Source organism: Stegostoma tigrinum, chromosome 29, assembly GCF_030684315.1.
Source record: "Stegostoma tigrinum isolate sSteTig4 chromosome 29, sSteTig4.hap1, whole genome shotgun sequence".
NCBI classification, from domain to species: domain Eukaryota; kingdom Metazoa; phylum Chordata; class Chondrichthyes; order Orectolobiformes; family Stegostomatidae; genus Stegostoma; species Stegostoma tigrinum.
Window position 1 is genome coordinate 1,816,230 of NC_081382.1, and position 20,697 is coordinate 1,836,926.

At 52.8% G+C, this 20,697-nt stretch overlaps 1 protein-coding gene across 1 annotated transcript in view; it reads left to right on the forward strand.

Annotated features, from left to right (window-relative positions):
- The first annotated feature begins 1,769 nt into the window (after positions 1-1,769).
- fbxw5 (F-box and WD repeat domain containing 5) overlaps positions 1,770-20,697 on the forward strand; it is a 74,803-nt gene continuing 55,875 nt past the window's right edge. Inside the window, exon 1 of the mRNA XM_048559265.2 lies at positions 1,770-2,245. The gene's annotated coding sequence lies outside the window, so the exon portion shown is untranslated. The remainder of the gene's footprint in view (positions 2,246-20,697) is intronic.

Here is a 20,697-nt window from a genome sequence, read left to right on the forward strand (position 1 = left end):
TGCCAGGGGCCATGGGTTTAAAGTGTGAGGGGCAAGGTTTAAAGGTGATGTATGAGGGAAGTTTTTTTTACACAGAGGGTGATAGGTGCCTGGAACTTGCTGCTGGGGGAGGTAGTGGAAGCAGATACTATAGTGACTGTAAAAGGGAGTCTTGACAAATGTACGAATAGGATGAAAATAGAGGGATACGGTCCCCGGAATGGTTGGTGGTTTTAATTGTGACGGGCAGCATGTCGGTGCAGGCTTAGAGAGCCAAAGAGACCGTTCCTGTACTATAACTTTCTTTGTTCTGTTATTCTTAATGTGTTCTGGAAATTTACCTTTGTCAGTATATAGAGGGTCCTATTCAGGAAGGTGCAAAACTTGACCTACTCTTGGGAAACAGGGCAGGACAGGTGATTGAGATGACACCGGGGAAGCACTCTGGGACCAATGACCATTGTTCTATTAATTTTAAAGTAGTTATGGAAAACTACTGGTTCACTACTGTTCTAAATTGGGGCAAGGCGAATTTTTGTGGAAATAGACTGGAGTTTGCAGATGTTGATTGGACTAGTTCATTTGTAGGCAAAGGGACCTTTGACAAGTGGGATGCCTTTTCAAGGGTGATAGCTAGAGTTTAAGGTCTATATATTCCTGTGAGGGTGAAGGGCAAGGTTGGCAGGAGTAGGGAACCCTGGATAACAACAGATAGAGGTGTGGGAGATCATGCCTCACAAATTGGTTAGAGTTCTTTGATGAAGTGACCAGGAAGATTGATGAGGGCAGGGCCATAACATAGTCTATATGGATTTTAGTAAAGCCTTTGATAAGGATCCACATAGTGGGCTGTTGTGGAAGGTTAGATCGCATGGAATCCAAGGAGAGCTGGCAAATTGGATAGAGAATTGGCTTGAAGGTCGGAAGCAGAGAGTAATAGTGGAAGGATGCTTGTTGAACTGGAGGCCTGTGACGAGTGGTGTGCCTCGGGTCAATGCTGGGTCCACTGCTGTTTGTTATCTTGATCAATGATTTGAATGAGAATGTAAAGGGCATAATTAGTAAATAGGCAGTAACGGGGACAGTGAGGAAGGTTATCAGAAATTGCACCAGGATCTTGATGGGCTGGGAATGGGCTGAGAAATGTCAAATGGAGATAGAAGAAAGTATGGAGCTGAGTGAACACAGCAGGCCAAGCAGCATCTTAGGAGAACAAAAGCTGAATGTCAAATGGAGTTTTAATATGGATAAGTGTGAGGTGTTGCATTTTGAAAAGTCAAATCCAGGTAGGAGTTTCATGGTGAATGGTAGGGCCTTAAGGAGTGCAGTGGAACAGCAGGGCCTTCGAGTTCAGGTGCACAGTTCACTGAAAGTGGAGTCGCAGGTAGACAGGGCAGTGAAAAAGGCTTTTGGCACACTGGCCTTCATCAGTCAGGGCAGTGAGTACTGAATTTGGGAAGTTATGATGCAGCTGTATATAACATTGGTGGGGCTACTCGAAGTATTGTGTTCAGTTTTGGTCACCTCGCTATAGTTTGGATGTTATTAAGCTGGAAACAGTGCATAAGAAATTTACAGGGATGTTGCCAGGACTCAACGGATTGAGGTACAGGGAGAGGTTGGACAAGCTAAGTCGTTTTCTTTAAAGCACAGGAGACTAAGGATCTAATTAAAGTGGAAAGGATCATGAGAGGCATGGATAGGGTGAATGCACTCAGTCTTTTTTCCAGGGTTGGGGAATCGAGGACTAGAGGGCATCAGTTTAAGTTAAGAGGGGAAAGAATACACGGGAACCTGAGGAGCAACTTTTTGTACACAGAGGGTCGTGCCAAACGGAATGAGCTGCCAGTGGTTGTGGTTGAGATGGGTACATTAACGTCATTTAAAACGCATTTGGATGAATACATTGATGTAAAAGGTTTGAGAGGATATGGGACAAACAGCGGGAAATGGGGTGATCGTTCATAGGCGAGTTTGGGACAAAAGGCCTGCCTCCATGGTGTAGGAACTCACTGACGGTGCAGGACTTCTTCAGCAACGGCCCTCCGCTAGCGCCGCGCTGCTCCATTTACACCCAGCCTCCCGCATGAGTTTCCGGGTCGGACTCTCTGTCAAACGGAAAATCCACGCGCCCGCAATTTGAACCATTGATCGTGCGGTGATCGGCTGAACATCCTATGAGCCCCAGCTCGGCGCTCAGCCCAACAACAACAACAAGAGCAGGCCGCAGTAAAGGCCTAGGGTCAGAGAGAAGAGATAATACAAGGTAGGACATGGCAGGTCTGTCACTGTGTAACACTGGGGTACAGCACGACAGGGTCAGGTCTGTCACTGTAACACTGGGGTACAGCACGACAGGGTCAGGTCTGTCACTGTGTGACGCTGGGGTACAGCATTACAGGGGACAGGTCTGTCACTGTGTAACACTGGGGTACAGCACGACAGGGGACGGGTCTGTCACTGTGTAACACTGGGGTACAGTAATACAGGGGACAGGTCTGTCACTGTGTAACACTGGGGTACAGCATTACAGGGGACAGGTCTGTCACTGTATAACACTGGGGTACAGCACGACAGGGGACAGGTCTGTTACTGTGTAACACTGGGGTACAGCACGACAGGGGACAGGTCTGTCACTGTAACACTGGGGTACAGCACGACAGGGGACAGGTCTGTTGCTGTGTAACACTGGGGTACAGCACGACAGGGGACGGGTCTGTCACTGTGTAACACTGGGGTACAGTAATACAGGGGACAGGTCTGTCACTGTGTAACACTGGGGTACAGCATTACAGGGGACAGGTCTGTCACTGTATAACACTGGGGTCCAGCACGACAGGGGACAGGTCTGTCACTGTGTAACACTGGGGTACAGCACGACAGGGGACGGGTCTGTCACTGTGTAACACTGGGGTACAGCACGACAGGGGACAGGTCTGTCACTGTGTAACACTGGGGTACAGCACGACAGGGGACGGGTCTGTCACTGTGTAACACTGGGGTACAGTAATACAGGAGACAGGTCTGTCACTGTGTAATACTGGGGTACAGCACGACAGGGTCAGGTCTGTCACTGTGTGACGCTGGGGTACAGCATTACAGGGGACAGGTCTGTCACTGTAACACTGGGGTACAGTAATACAGGGGACAGGTCTGTCACTGTGTAACACTGGGGTACAGCACGACAGGGGACAGGTCTGTCACTGTGTAACACTGGGGTACAGCACGACAGGGGACAGGTCTGTCACTGTGTAACACTGGGGTACAGTAATACAGGGGACAGGTCTGTCACTGTGTAACACTGGGGTACAGTAATACAGGGGACAGGTCTGTCACTGTGTAACACTGGGGTACAGCATTACAGGGGACAGGTCTGTCACTGTATAACACTGGGGTCCAGCACGACAGGGGACAGGTCTGTCACTGTGTAACACTGGGGTACAGCACGACAGGGGACAGGTCTGTCACTGTGTAACACTGGGGTACAGCACGACAGGGGACAGGTCTGTCACTGTGTAACACTGGGGTACAGCACGACAGGGGACAGGTCTGTCACTGTGTAACACTGGGGTACAGCACGACAGGGGACGGGTCTGTCACTGTGTAACACTGGGGTACAGTAATACAGGAGACAGGTCTGTCACTGTAACCATGGGGTACAGCACGACAGGGGACAGGTCAGTCACTGTGTAACACTGGGGTACAGTAAGACAGGAGACAGGTCTGTCACTGTGTAATACTGGGGTACAGCACGACAGGGTCAGGTCTGTCACTGTGTGACGCTGGGGTACAGCATTACAGGGGACAGGTCTGTCACTGTGTAACACTGGGGTACAGTAATACAGGGGACAGGTCTGTCACTGTGTAACACTGGGGTACAGCACGACAGGGGACAGGTCTGTCACTGTGTAACACTGGGGTACAGCACGACAGGGGACAGGTCTGTCACTGTGTAACACTGGGGTACAGTAATACAGGGGACAGGTCTGACACTGTGTAACACTGGGGTACAGCACGACAGGGGACAGGTCGGTCACTGTGTAACACTGTGGAACAGCATTACAGGGGACAGGTCTGTCACTGTGTAACACTGGGGTACAGTAATACAGGGGACAGGTCTGTCACTGTGTACCACTGGGGTAGAGCACGACAGGGGACGGGTCTGTCACTGTGTAACACTGGGGTACAGTAATACAGGAGACAGGTCTGTCACTGTAACCATGGGGTACAGCACGACAGGGGACAGGTCTGTCACTGTGTAACACTGGGGTCCAGCACGACAGGGGACAGGTCTGTCACTGTGTAACACTGGGGTACAGCACGACAGGGGACAGGTCTGTCACTGTGTAACACTGGGGTACAGCACGACAGGGGACAGGTCTGTCACTGTGTAACACTGGGGTACAGTAATACAGGGGACAGGTCTGACACTGTGTAACACTGGGGTACAGCACGACAGGGGACAGGTCGGTCACTGTGTAACACTGTGGAACAGCATTACAGGGGACAGTTCTGTCACTGTGTAACACTGGGGTACAGTAATACAGGGGACAGGTCTGTCACTGTGTACCACTGGGGTAGAGCACGACAGGGGACGGGTCTGTCACTGTGTAACACTGGGGTACAGTAATACAGGAGACAGGTCTGTCACTGTAACCATGGGGTACAGCACGACAGGGGACAGGTCTGTCACTGTGTAACACTGGGGTCCAGCACGACAGGGGACAGGTCTGTCACTGTGTAACACTGGGGTACAGCACGACAGGGGACAGGTCTGTCACTGTGTAACACTGTGGAACAGCATTACAGGGGACAGGTCTGTCACTGTGTAACACTGGGGTACAGCACAACAGGGGACGGGTCTGCCACTGTGTAACACTGGGGTACAGTAATACAGGGGACAGGTCTGTCACTGTGTAACACTGGGGTACAGTAATACAGGGGACAAGTCTGTCACTGTGTAACACTGGGGTACAGCACGACAGGGGACAGGTCTGTCACTGTGTAACACTGTGGAACAGCATTACAGGGGACAGGTCTGTCACTGTGTAACACTGGGGTACAGCACGACAGGGGACGGGTCTGCCACTGTGTAACACTGGGGTACAGTAATACAGGGGACAGGTCTGTCACTGTGTAACCATGGGGTACAGCACGACAGGGGACAGGTCTGTCACTGTGTAACACTGGGGTACAGCACGACAGGGGACGGGTCTGTCACTGTGTAACACTGGGGTACAGCACGACAGGGGACGGGCCTGTCACTGTGTAACACTGGGGTACAGTAATACAGGGGACAGGTCTGTCACTGTGTAACACTGGGGTACAGCACTACAGGGGACGGGTCTGTCACTGTGTAACACTGGGGTACAGCACAACAGGGGACGGGTCTGTCACTGTGTAACACTGGGGTACAGTAATACAGGGGACAGGTCTGTCACTGTGTAACCATGGGGTACAGCACGACAGGGGACAGGTCTGTCACTGTGTAACACTGGGGTACAGCATGACAGGGGACGGGTCTGTCACTGTGTAACAATGGGGTGCAGCACTACAGGAGACAGGTCTGTCACTGTGTAACACTGGGGTACAGCACGACAGGGGACGGGTCTGTCACTGTGTCACACGGGTACAGCATTACAGGGGACGGGTCTGTCACTGTGTAACACTGGGGTACAGCACGACAGGGGACGGGCCTGTCACTGTGTAACACTGGGGTACAGCATGACAGGGGATGGGCCTGTTACTGTGTAACACTGGGGCACAGTAATACAGGGGACAGGTATGTCACTGTGTAACACTGGGGTACAGCATTACAGGGGACAGGTCTGTCACTGTGTAACACTGGGGTACAGCACAACAGGGAACAGGTCTGTCACTGTGTAACACTGGGGTACAGCACGACAGGGGACAGGTCTGTCACTGTGTAACACTGGGGCACAGCACGACAGGGGACAGGTCTGTCACTGTAACACTGGGGTACAGCACGACAGGGGACGGGTCTGTCACTGTGTAACACTGGGGTACAGCACTACAGGAGACAGGTCTGTTACTGTGAACACTGGGGTACAGTAATACAGGGGACGGGTCTGTCACTATGTAACACTGGGGTACAGCACTATAGGGGACGGGTCTGTCACTGTGTAACACTGGTGTGCATTAGTACAGGGGACAGGTCTGTCACTGTGTAACACTGGGGTACAGCACAACAGGGGACAGGTCTGTCACTGTGTGACACTGGGGTACAGCACAACAGGGGACGGGTCTGTCACTGTGTAACACTGGGGTGCAGCACTACAGGGGACAGGTCTGTCACTGTAACACTGGGGTACAGTAATACAGGGGACGGGTCTGTCACTGTGTAACACTGGGGTACAGCACTACAGGGGACGGGTCTGTCACTGTGTGACACTGTGGTGCAGCGCTACAGGGGACAGGTCTGTCACTGTGTAACACTGGGGTGCAGCACTACAGGGGACAGGTCTGTCACTGTGTAACACTGGGGTACAGCATTACAGGGGACAGGTCTGTCACTGTGTAACACTGTGGAACAGCATTACAGGGGACAGGTCTGTCACTCTGGAACACTGGTGTACAGTAATACAGGGGACAGATCTGTCACTGTGTAACACTGGCGTACAGTAATACAGGGGACAGGTCTGTCACTGTGTAACACTGGGGTACAGCACAACAGGGGACAGTTCTGTCACTGTGTAACACTGGGGTACAGTAATACAGGGGACGGGTCTGTCACTGTGTAACACTGGGGTACAGCACGACAGGGGACAGGTCTGTCACTGTGTAACACTGGGGTACAGCTCGACAGGGGACGGGTCTGTCACTGTGTAACACTGGGGTACAGCACGACAGGGGACGGTTCTGTCACTGTGTAACACTGGGGTACAGTAATACAGGGGACAGGTCTGTCACTGTGTAACACTGGGGTACAGCATTACAGGGGACAGGTCTGTCACTGTGTAACACTGGGGTACAGCACAACAGGGAACAGGTCTGTCACTGTGTAACACTGGGGTACAGCACGACAGGGGACAGGTCTGTCACTGTGTAACACTGTGGAACAGCATTACAGGGGACAGGTCTGTCACTGTGTAACACTGGGGTACAGTAATACAGGGGACAGGTCTGTCACTGTGTACCACTGGGGTAGAGCACGACAGGGGACGGGTCTGTCACTGTGTAACACTGGGGTACAGTAATACAGGAGACAGGTCTGTCACTGTAACCATGGGGTACAGCACGACAGGGGACAGGTCTGTCACTGTGTAACACTGGGGTCCAGCACGACAGGGGACGGGCCTGTCACTGTGTAACACTGGGGTACAGTAATACAGGGGACAGGTCTGTCACTGTGTAACACTGGGGTACAGCATTACAGGGGACAGGTCTGTCACTGTGTAATACTGGGGTACAGCACGACAGGGTCAGGTCTGTCACTGTGTGACGCTGGGGTACAGCATTACAGGGGACAGGTCTGTCACTGTAACACTGGGGTACAGTAATACAGGGGACAGGTCTGTCACTGTGTAACACTGGGGTACAGCACGACAGGGGACAGGTCTGTCACTGTGTAACACTGGGGTACAGCACGACAGGGGACAGGTCTGTCACTGTGTAACACTGGGGTACAGTAATACAGGGGACAGGTCTGTCACTGTGTAACACTGGGGTACAGTAATACAGGGGACAGGTCTGTCACTGTGTAACACTGGGGTACAGCATTACAGGGGACAGGTCTGTCACTGTATAACACTGGGGTCCAGCACGACAGGGGACAGGTCTGTCACTGTGTAACACTGGGGTACAGCACGACAGGGGACAGGTCTGTCACTGTGTAACACTGGGGTACAGCACGACAGGGGACAGGTCTGTCACTGTGTAACACTGGGGTACAGCACGACAGGGGACAGGTCTGTCACTGTGTAACACTGGGGTACAGCACGACAGGGGACGGGTCTGTCACTGTGTAACACTGGGGTACAGTAATACAGGAGACAGGTCTGTCACTGTAACCATGGGGTACAGCACGACAGGGGACAGGTCTGTCACTGTGTAACACTGGGGTACAGTAATACAGGAGACGGGTCTGTCACTGTGTAACACTGGTGTGCATTAGTACAGGGGACAGGTCTGTCACTGTGTAACACTGGGGTACAGCACAACAGGGGACAGGTCTGTCACTGTGTGACACTGGGGTACAGCACAACAGGGGACGGGTCTGTCACTGTGTAACACTGGGGTGCAGCACTACAGGGGACAGGTCTGTCACTGTAACACTGGGGTACAGTAATACAGGGGACGGGTCTGTCACTGTGTAACACTGGGGTACAGCACTACAGGGGACGGGTCTGTCACTGTGTGACACTGTGGTGCAGCACTACAGGGGACAGGTCTGTCACTGTGTAACACTGGGGTGCAGCACTACAGGGGACAGGTCTGTCACTGTGTAACACTGGGGTACAGCATTACAGGGGACAGGTCTGTCACTGTGTAACACTGTGGAACAGCATTACAGGGGACAGGTCTGTCACTTTGGAACACTGGTGTACAGTAATACAGGGGACAGATCTGTCACTGTGTAACACTGGCGTACAGTAATACAGGGGACAGGTCTGTCACTGTGTAACACTGGGGTACAGCACAACAGGGGACAGTTCTGTCACTGTGTAACACTGGGGTACAGTAATACAGGGGACGGGTCTGTCACTGTGTAACACTGGGGTACAGCACGACAGGGGACAGGTCTGTCACTGTGTAACACTGGGGTACAGCTCGACAGGGGACGGGTCTGTCACTGTGTAACACTGGGGTACAGCACGACAGGGGACGGTTCTGTCACTGTGTAACACTGGGGTACAGTAATACAGGGGACAGGTCTGTCACTGTGTAACACTGGGGTACAGCATTACAGGAGACAGGTCTGTCACTGTGTAACACTGGGGTACAGCACAACAGGGAACAGGTCTGTCACTGTGTAACACTGGGGTACAGCACGACAGGGGACAGGTCTGTCACTGTGTAACACTGTGGAACAGCATTACAGGGGACAGGTCTGTCACTGTGTAACACTGGGGTACAGTAATACAGGGGACAGGTCTGTCACTGTGTACCACTGGGGTAGAGCACGACAGGGGACGGGTCTGTCACTGTGTAACACTGGGGTACAGTAATACAGGAGACAGGTCTGTCACTGTAACCATGGGGTACAGCACGACAGGGGACAGGTCTGTCACTGTGTAACACTGGGGTCCAGCACGACAGGGGACGGGCCTGTCACTGTGTAACACTGGGGTACAGTAATACAGGGGACAGGTCTGTCACTGTGTAACACTGGGGTACAGCATTACAGGGGACAGGTCTGTCACTGTGTAATACTGGGGTACAGCACGACAGGGTCAGGTCTGTCACTGTGTGACGCTGGGGTACAGCATTACAGGGGACAGGTCTGTCACTGTAACACTGGGGTACAGTAATACAGGGGACAGGTCTGTCACTGTGTAACACTGGGGTACAGCACGACAGGGGACAGGTCTGTCACTGTGTAACACTGGGGTACAGCACGACAGGGGACAGGTCTGTCACTGTGTAACACTGGGGTACAGTAATACAGGGGACAGGTCTGTCACTGTGTAACACTGGGGTACAGTAATACAGGGGACAGGTCTGTCACTGTGTAACACTGGGGTACAGCATTACAGGGGACAGGTCTGTCACTGTATAACACTGGGGTCCAGCACGACAGGGGACAGGTCTGTCACTGTGTAACACTGGGGTACAGCACGACAGGGGACAGGTCTGTCACTGTGTAACACTGGGGTACAGCACGACAGGGGACAGGTCTGTCACTGTGTAACACTGGGGTACAGCACGACAGGGGACAGGTCTGTCACTGTGTAACACTGGGGTACAGCACGACAGGGGACGGGTCTGTCACTGTGTAACACTGGGGTACAGTAATACAGGAGACAGGTCTGTCACTGTAACCATGGGGTACAGCACGACAGGGGACAGGTCTGTCACTGTGTAACACTGGGGTACAGTAATACAGGAGACAGGTCTGTCACTGTGTAATACTGGGGTACAGCACGACAGGGTCAGGTCTGTCACTGTGTGACGCTGGGGTACAGCATTACAGGGGACAGGTCTGTCACTGTGTAACACTGGGGTACAGTAATACAGGGGACAGGTCTGTCACTGTGTAACACTGGGGTACAGCACGACAGGGGACAGGTCTGTCACTGTGTAACACTGGGGTACAGCACGACAGGGGACAGGTCTGTCACTGTGTAACACTGGGGTACAGCACGACAGGGGACAGGTCTGTCACTGTGTAACACTGGGGTACAGTTATACAGGGGACAGGTCTGTCACTGTGTAACACTGGGGTACAGTAATACAGGGGACAGGTCTGACACTGTGTAACACTGGGGTACAGCACGACAGGGGACAGGTCGGTCACTGTGTAACACTGTGGAACAGCATTACAGGGGACAGGTCTGTCACTGTGTAACACTGGGGTACAGTAATACAGGGGACAGGTCTGTCACTGTGTACCACTGGGGTAGAGCACGACAGGGGACGGGTCTGTCACTGTGTAACACTGGGGTACAGTAATACAGGAGACAGGTCTGTCACTGTAACCATGGGGTACAGCACGACAGGGGACAGGTCTGTCACTGTGTAACACTGGGGTACAGCACGACAGGGGACGGGCCTGTCACTGTGTAACACTGGGGTACAGTAATACAGGGGACAGGTCTGTCACTGTGTAACACTGGGGTACAGTAATACAGGGGACAAGTCTGTCACTGTGTAACACTGGGGTACAGCACGACAGGGGACAGGTCTGTCACTGTGTAACACTGTGGAACAGCATTACAGGGGACAGGTCTGTCACTGTGTAACACTGGGGTACAGCACGACAGGGGACGGGTCTGCCACTGTGTAACACTGGGGTACAGTAATACAGGGGACAGGTCTGTCACTGTGTAACCATGGGGTACAGCACGACAGGGGACAGGTCTGTCACTGTGTAACACTGGGGTACAGCACGACAGGGGACGGGTCTGTCACTGTGTAACACTGGGGTACAGCACGACAGGGGACGGGCCTGTCACTGTGTAACACTGGGGTACAGTAATACAGGGGACAGGTCTGTCACTGTGTAACACTGGGGTACAGCACTACAGGGGACGGGTCTGTCACTGTGTAACACTGGGGTACAGCACGACAGGGGACGGGTCTGTCACTGTGTAACACTGGGGTACAGTAATACAGGGGACAGGTCTGTCACTGTGTAACCATGGGGTACAGCACGACAGGGGACAGGTCTGTCACTGTGTAACACTGGGGTACAGCATGACAGGGGACGGGTCTGTCACTGTGTAACAATGGGGTGCAGCACTACAGGAGACAGGTCTGTCACTGTGTAACACTGGGGTACAGCACGACAGGGGACGGGCCTGTCACTGTAACACTGGGGTACAGCACGACAGGGGACGGGTCTGTCACTGTGTAACACTGGGGTACAGCACTACAGGAGACAGGTCTGTTACTGTGTAACACTGGGGTACAGTAATACAGGGGACGGGTCTGTCACTATGTAACACTGGGGTACAGCACTACAGGGGACGGGTCTGTCACTGTGTAACACTGGTGTGCATTAGTACAGGGGACAGGTCTGTCACTGTGTAACACTGGGGTACAGCACAACAGGGGACAGGTCTGTCACTGTGTGACACTGGGGTACAGCACAACAGGGGACGGGTCTGTCACTGTGTAACACTGGGGTGCAGCACTACAGGGGACAGGTCTGTCACTGTAACACTGGGGTACAGTAATACAGGGGACGGGTCTGTCACTGTGTAACACTGGGGTACAGCACTACAGGGGACGGGTCTGTCACTGTGTGACACTGTGGTGCAGCACTACAGGGGACAGGTCTGTCACTGTGTAACACTGGGGTGCAGCACTACAGGGGACAGGTCTGTCACTGTGTAACACTGGGGTACAGCATTACAGGGGACAGGTCTGTCACTGTGTAACACTGTGGAACAGCATTACAGGGGACAGGTCTGTCACTCTGGAACACTGGTGTACAGTAATACAGGGGACAGATCTGTCACTGTGTAACACTGGCGTACAGTAATACAGGGGACAGGTCTGTCACTGTGTAACACTGGGGTACAGCACAACAGGGGACAGTTCTGTCACTGTGTAACACTGGGGTACAGTAATACAGGGGACGGGTCTGTCACTGTGTAACACTGGGGTACAGCACGACAGGGGACAGGTCTGTCACTGTGTAACACTGGGGTACAGCTCGACAGGGGACGGGTCTGTCACTGTGTAACACTGGGGTACAGCTCGACAGGGGACGGGTCTGTCACTGTGTAACACTGGGGTACATCACGACAGGGGACGGTTCTGTCACTGTGTAACACTGGGGTACAGTAATACAGGGGACAGGTCTGTCACTGTGTAACACTGGGGTACAGCATTACAGGGGACAGGTCTGTCACTGTGTAACACTGGGGTACAGCACAACAGGGAACAGGTCTGTCACTGTGTAACACTGGGGTACAGCACGACAGGGGACAGGTCTGTCACTGTGTAACACTGGGGTACAGTAATACAGGGGACAGGTCTGTCACTGTGTACCACTGGGGTAGAGCACGACAGGGGACGGGTCTGTCACTGTGTAACACTGGGGTCCAGCACGACAGGGGACGGGCCTGTCACTGTGTAACACTGGGGTACAGTAATACAGGGGACAGGTCTGTCACTGTGTAACACTGGGGTACAGCATTACAGGGGACAGGTCTGTCACTGTGTAACACTGGGGTACAGTAATACAGGGGACAGGTCTGTCACTGTGTAACACTGGGGTACAGCACGACAGGGGACAGGTCTGTCACTGTGTAACACTGGGGTACAGCACGACAGGGGACAGGTCTGTCACTGTGTAACACTGGGGTACAGCATTACAGGGGACAGGTCTGTCACTGTGTAACACTGGGGTACAGTAATACAGGGGACAGGTCTGTCACTGTGTAATACTGGGGCACAGCACTACAGGGGACAGGTCTGTCACTGTGTAACACTGGGGTACAGCACGACAGGGGACAGGTCTGTCACTGTGTAACACTGTGGAACAGCATTACAGGGGACAGGTCTGTCACTGTGTAACACTGGGGTACAGCACGACAGGGGACGGGTCTGTCACTGTGTAACACTGGGGTACAGTAATACAGGGGACAGGTCTGTCACTGTGTAACCATGGGGTACAGCACGACAGGGGACAGGTCTGTCACTGTGTAACACTGGGGTACAGCACGACAGGGGACGGGTCTGTCACTGTGTAACACTGGGGTACAGTAATACAGGGGACAGGTCTTTCACTGTAACACTGGGGTACAGCACGACAGGGGACGGGTCTGTCACTGTGTAACACTGGGGTGCAGCACTACAGGAGACACGTCTGTCACTGTGTAACACTGGTGTGCATTAGTACAGGGGACAGGTCTGTCACTGTGTAACACTGGGGTACAGCACAACAGGGGACAGGTCTGTCACTGTGTGACACTGGGGTACAGCACAACAGGGGACGGGTCTGTCACTGTGTAACACTGGGGTGCAGCACTACAGGGGACAGGTCTGTCACTGTAACACTGGGGTACAGTAATACAGGGGACGGGTCTGTCACTGTGTAACACTGGGGTACAGCACTACAGGGGACGGGTCTGTCACTGTGTGACACTGTGGTGCAGCACTACAGGGGACAGGTCTGTCACTGTGTAACACTGGGGTGCAGCACTACAGGGGACAGGTCTGTCACTGTGTAACACTGGGGTACAGCATTACAGGGGACAGGTCTGTCACTGTGTAACACTGTGGAACAGCATTACAGGGGAAGGGTCTGTCACTCTGGAACACTGGTGTACAGTAATACAGGGGACAGATCTGTCACTGTGTAACACTGGCGTACAGTAATACAGGGGACAGGTCTGTCACTGTGTAACACTGGGGTACAGCACAACAGGGGACAGTTCTGTCACTGTGTAACACTGGGGTACAGTAATACAGGGGACGGGTCTGTCACTGTGTAACACTGGGGTACAGCACGACAGGGGACAGGTCTGTCACTGTGTAACACTGGGGTACAGCTCGACAGGGGACGGGTCTGTCACTGTGTAACACTGGGGTACAGCTCGACAGGGGACGGGTCTGTCACTGTGTAACACTGGGGTACATCACGACAGGGGACGGTTCTGTCACTGTGTAACACTGGGGTACAGTAATACAGGGGACAGGTCTGTCACTGTGTAACACTGGGGTACAGCATTACAGGGGACAGGTCTGTCACTGTGTAACACTGGGGTACAGCACAACAGGGAACAGGTCTGTCACTGTGTAACACTGGGGTACAGCACGACAGGGGACAGGTCTGTCACTGTGTAACACTGTGGAACAGCATTACAGGGGACAGGTCTGTCACTGTGTAACACTGGGGTACAGTAATACAGGGGACAGGTCTGTCACTGTGTACCACTGGGGTAGAGCACGACAGGGGACGGGTCTGTCACTGTGTAACACTGGGGTCCAGCACGACAGGGGACGGGCCTGTCACTGTGTAACACTGGGGTACAGTAATACAGGGGACAGGTCTGTCACTGTGTAACACTGGGGTACAGCATTACAGGGGACAGGTCTGTCACTGTGTAACACTGGGGTACAGTAATACAGGGGACAGGTCTGTCACTGTGTAACACTGGGGTACAGCACGACAGGGGACAGGTCTGTCACTGTGTAACACTGGGGTACAGCACGACAGGGGACGGGTCTGTCACTGTGTAACACTGGGGTACAGCACGACAGGGGACAGGTCTGTCACTGTGTAACACTGGGGTACAGCATTACAGGGGACAGGTCTGTCACTGTGTAACACTGGGGTACAGCACGACAGGGGACAGGTCTGTCACTGTGTAATACTGGGGCACAGCACTACAGGGGACAGGTCTGTCACTGTGTAACACTGGGGTACAGCACGACAGGGGACAGGTCTGTCACTGTGTAACACTGTGGAACAGCATTACAGGGGACAGGTCTGTCACTGTGTAACACTGGGGTACAGCACGACAGGGGACGGGTCTGTCACTGTGTAACACTGGGGTACAGTAATACAGGGGACAGGTCTGTCACTGTGTAACCATGGGGTACAGCACGACAGGGGACAGGTCTGTCACTGTGTAACACTGGGGTACAGCACGACAGGGGACGGGTCTGTCACTGTGTAACACTGGGGTACAGTAATACAGGGGACGGGTCTGTCACTGTGTAACACTGGGGTGCAGCACTACAGGAGACACGTCTGTCACTGTGTAACACTGGGGTACAGCACGACAGGGGCCGGGTCTGTCACTGTGTCACACGGGTACAGCATTACAGGGGACGGGTCTGTTACTGTGTAACACTGGGGTACAGCACGACAGGGGACGGGCCTGTCACTGTGTAACACTGGGGTACAGCATGACAGGGGATGGGCCTGTTACTGTGTAACACTGGGCCACAGCATTACAGGGGACAGGTCTGTCACTGTTACACTGGGGTACAGTAATACAGGGGACGGGTCTGTCACTATGTAACACTGGGGTACAGCACTACAGGGGACGGGTCTGTCACTGTGTAACACTGTGAACAGCATTACAGGGGACAGGTCTGTCACTGTGTAATACTGGGGTACAGCACGACAGGGGACGGGGTCTGTCACTGTGTAACACTGGGGTACAGTAATACAGGGGACATGTCTGTCACTGTGTAACCATGCGGTACAGCACGACAGGGGACAGGTCTGTCACTGTGTAACACTGGGGTACAGCACAACAGGGGACGGGTCTGTCACTGTGTAACACTGGGGTACAGCACAACAGGGGACGGGCCTGTCACTGTGTAACACTGGGGTACAGTAATACAGGGGACAGGTCTGTCACTGTGTAACACTGGGGTACAGCATTACAGGGGACAGGTCTGTCACTGTGTAACACTGGGGTACAGCACGACAGGGGACAGGTCTGTCACTGTGTAACACTGGGGTACAGTAATACAGGGGACAGGTCTGTCACTGTGTAACACTGGGGTCCAGCACGACAGGGGACAGGTCTGTCACTGTGTAACCATGGGGTACAGCACGACAGGGGACAGGTCTGTGACTGTGTAACACTGGGGTACAGCACGACAGGGGACGGGTCTGTCACTGTGTAACACTGGGGTACAGCACGACAGGGGACGGGTCTGTCACTGTGTAACACTGGGGTACAGCACAACTGGGGACAGGTCTTTCACTGTGTAACACTGGGGTACAGCACGACAGGGGACGTGCCTGTCACTGTGTAACACTGGGGTACAGCACAACAGGGGACAGGTCAGTCACTGTGTAACACTGGGGTACAGCACAACAGGGAACAGGTCTGTCACTGTGTAACACTGGTGTACAGCACGACAGGGGACAGGTCTGTCACTGTGTAACACTGGGGTACAGTAATACAGGGGACAGGTCTGTCACTGTGTAACACTGGGGTCCAGCACGACAGGGGACAGGTCTGTCACTGTGTAACCATGGGGTACAGCACGACAGGGGACAGGTCTGTGACTGTGTAACACTGGGGTACAGCACGACAGGGGACGGGTCTGTCACTGTGTAACACTGGGGTACAGCACAACAGGGGACAGGTCAGTCACTGTGTAACACTGGGGTACAGCACAACAGGGAACAGGTCTGTCACTGTGTAACACTGGTGTACAGCACGACAGGGGACAGGTCTGTCACTGTGTAACACTGGGGTACAGTAATACAGGGGACAGGTCTGTCACTGTGTAACACTGGGGTCCAGCACGACAGGGGACAGGTCTGTCACTGTGTAACCATGGGGTACAGCACGACAGGGGACAGGTCTGTGACTGTGTAACACTGGGGTACAGCACGACAGGGGACGGGTCTGTCACTGTGTAACACTGGGGTACAGCACGACAGGGGACGGGTCTGTCACTGTGTAACACTGGGGTACAGCACAACTGGGGACAGGTCTTTCACTGTGTAACACTGGGGTACAGCACGACAGGGGACGTGCCTGTCACTGTGTAACACTGGGGTACAGCACAACAGGGGACAGGTCAGTCACTGTGTAACACTGGGGTACAGCACGACAGGGGACGGGTCTGTCACTGTGTAACACTGGTGTGCATTAGTACAGGGGACAGGTCTGTCACTGTGTAACACTGGGGTACAGCACGACAGGGGACGGGTCTGTCACTGTGTCACACTGGGGTACAGCACGACAGGGGACAGGTCTGTCACTGTGTAACACTAGGGTACAGTAATACAGGGGACGGGTCTGACACTGTGTAACACTGGGGTACAGCACAACAGGGGACGGGTCTGTCACTGTGTAACACTGGGGTGCAGCACAACAGGGGACGGGTCTGTCACTGTAACACTGGGGTACAGTAATACATGGGACGGGTCTGTCACTATGTAACACTGGGGTACAGCACTACAGGGGACGGGTCTGTCACTGTGTGACACTGTGGTGCAGCACTACAGGGGACAGGTCTGTCACTGTGTAACACTGGGGTGCAGCACTACAGGGGACAGGTCTGTCACTGTCTAACACTGGTGTACAGTAATACAGGGGACAGATCTGTCACTGTGTAACACTGGGGTGCAGCACTACAGGGGACAGGTCTGTCACTGTGTAACACTGGGGTACAGCACGACAGGGGACAGGTCTGTCACTGTAACACTGGGGTACAGTAATACATGGGACGGGTCTGTCACTATGTAACACTGGGGTGCAGCACTACAGGGGACACGTCTGTCACTGTCTAACACTGTTGTACAGCATTACGGGGGACAGGTCTGTCACTGTGTAACACTGGGGTGCAGCACTACAGGGGACAGGTCTGTCACTGTGTAACACTGGGGTACAGCACGACAGGGGACAGGTCTGTCACTGTGTAACACTGGGGTACAGCATTACAGGGGACAGGTCTGTCACTCTGTAACACTGGTGTACAGTAATACAGGGGACAGATCTGTCACTGTGTAACACTGGCGTACAGCACAACAGGGGACTGGTCTGTCACTGTGTTACTTTGGGGTGCAGTAATACAGGGGACAGGTCTGTTACTGTGTAACACTGGGGTACAGCACGACAGGGGACAGGTCTGTCACTGTGTAACACTGGGATACAGCACTACAGGGGACAGGTCTGTCACTGTAACACTGGGGTACAGTAATACAGGGGACAGGTCTGTCACTGTGTAGGACTGGGGTACATCATGGCAGGGGACAGGTCTGTCACTGTGTGACACTGGGGTACAGCACTACAGGGGACAGGTCTGTCACTGTGTAACACTGGTGTACAGCATTACAGGGGACAGGTCTGTCACTGTGTAACACTGGGATATAGCTCTACAGGGGACAGGTCTGTCACTGTGTCTCTGGGGTACAGTACTACAGAGTACAGTAACAGTGGGGACAGGTCTGCCACTGTGTCACACAGGGATACTGACTACAGGGTACAGGTCTGTCACTCTATAATACAGGGTGCAGTAGCACAGGGACAGATCTGTAACTGTGCAACACTGGGGTACAGTACCGCTGGGAATATGTGTGTCATTGTGTAACTCTGGGGTACAGTACTACTGGGGACAGGTCTGTCACTCTGTAACTCCAGGGTGCAGTCTATGGAGAACAGGCCTGTCATAGACTCATAGAGTAATACAGCATAGCAACAGGTCTTTTGGCCCAAACTGGTCCATGGTGACCATGGTGCCCACTCGGCTAGTTTCAGTTGCCCACATTTGGTCCATATCCCTCTCTTGTCCTTCCCATCCATGTCCCTAACCAAATTCTTTTTAATTGTTGCTATTGTACCTGCCTCAACCATTTTTTTGGCAACTTATTCCACATACGGGTTGCATCTGAACTGGAAGGGGACCAATGTCCTGGGTGGAAGGTTTGCTCGAGTAGTTCGAGAGGGTTTAAACTAGTATGGCAGGGGGGTGGGAACCTGAGCTGTATACCAGAGGTGAGCGTTGATGCAGGTGAGGCAGTAGCAAGAGGTAGACCAGCTAGTGGGAAGGATTTTCCTGGGAAGGAACCAAGGGATCGGTTAAAGTGTGTTTGCTTTAATGCAAGGAGTATCAGGAATAAAAGTGATGAACTTAGAGCATGGATCAGTACCTGGTGCTATGATGTTGTGGCCATAACAGAGACATGGGTTTCTCATGGGCAGGAATGGTTGCTGGATGTTCCAGGGTTTAGAACATTTAAAAAGAATAGGGAGGGGGGAAAAAGAGGAGGGGGTGTAGCACTACTAATCAGAGAGAGTATCACAGCTACAGAAGCTTCCATTGTCGAGGAAGATCTGCCTACTGAGTCAGTATGGGTGGAAATTAGGAACAGCAAGGGAGTAGTCACCTCGTTAGGGGTTTACTACAGGCCCCCCAATAGCAGCAGGGAGATTGTAGAAAGCATAGGTCGACAGATTTTGGAAAAGTGTGGACGCAGTAGGGTTGTTGTAATGGGTGACTTTAACTTTCCTAATATTGATTGGAACCTCCTTCGAGCAGAAGATTTGAATGGAGCTGTTTTTGTAAGGTGTGTTCAGGAGGGTTTCCTAACGCAGTACGTTGACAGGCCGACGAGGGGAGAGGCCATTCTAGACTTGGTGCTCGGAAACGAGCCGGGGCAGGTATCAGATCTTGTGGTGGGAGAGCATTTTGGTGATAGTGACCATAACACTCTCTCATTCTACATAGCTATGGAGAAGGAGAGGATTAGGCAGAATGGGAGGATATTTAATTGGGGAAGAGGAAACTATGATGCGATTAGACACGAGTTAGGAAGCATGGACTGGGAGCAGTTGTTCCATGGTAAGGGAACTATAGACATGTGGAGATGGTTTAAGGAACAGTTGTTGGGAGTGATGAGTAAATATGTCCCTCTGAGACAGGCAAGAAGGGGTAAGATAAAGGAACCTTGGATGACGAGAGCGGTGGAGCTTCTAGTGAAAAGGAAGAAGGTAGCTTACATAAGGTGGAGGAAGCTAGGGTCAAGTTCAGCTAGAGAGGATTACATGCAGGCAAGGAAGGAGCTCAAAAATGGTCTGAGGAGAGCCAGGAGGGGGCACGAGAAAGGCTTGGCAGAAGGAATCCGGGAAAACACAAAGGCATTTTACACTTACGTGAGGAATAAGAGAATGGTCAAAGAAAGAGTAGGGCCGATCAGGGATAGCATAGGGAACTTGTGTGTGGAGCCTGAGGAGGTAGGGGAAGCCCTAAATGAGTTTTTTGCTTCTGTCTTTACGAAAGAATCGAACTGTGTAGTGAATGAAACCTTTGAAGAGCAGGTGTGCATGCTGGAATGGATAGAGATAGAGGAAGCTGATGTACTGAAAATTTTGTCAAACATTAAGATTGACAAGTCGCCAGGCCCGGATCAGATTTGTCCTCGGCTGCTTTGGGAAGCGAGAAATGCAATTGCTTCGCCACTTGCGAAGATCTTTGCATCCTCGCTCTCCACTGGAGTCGTACCTGAGGACTGGAGAGAGGCAAATGTAATTCCTCTCTTCAAGAAAGGAAATAGGGAAATCCCCGGCAATTATAGACCGGTAAGTCTCACGTCTGTCGTCTGCAAGG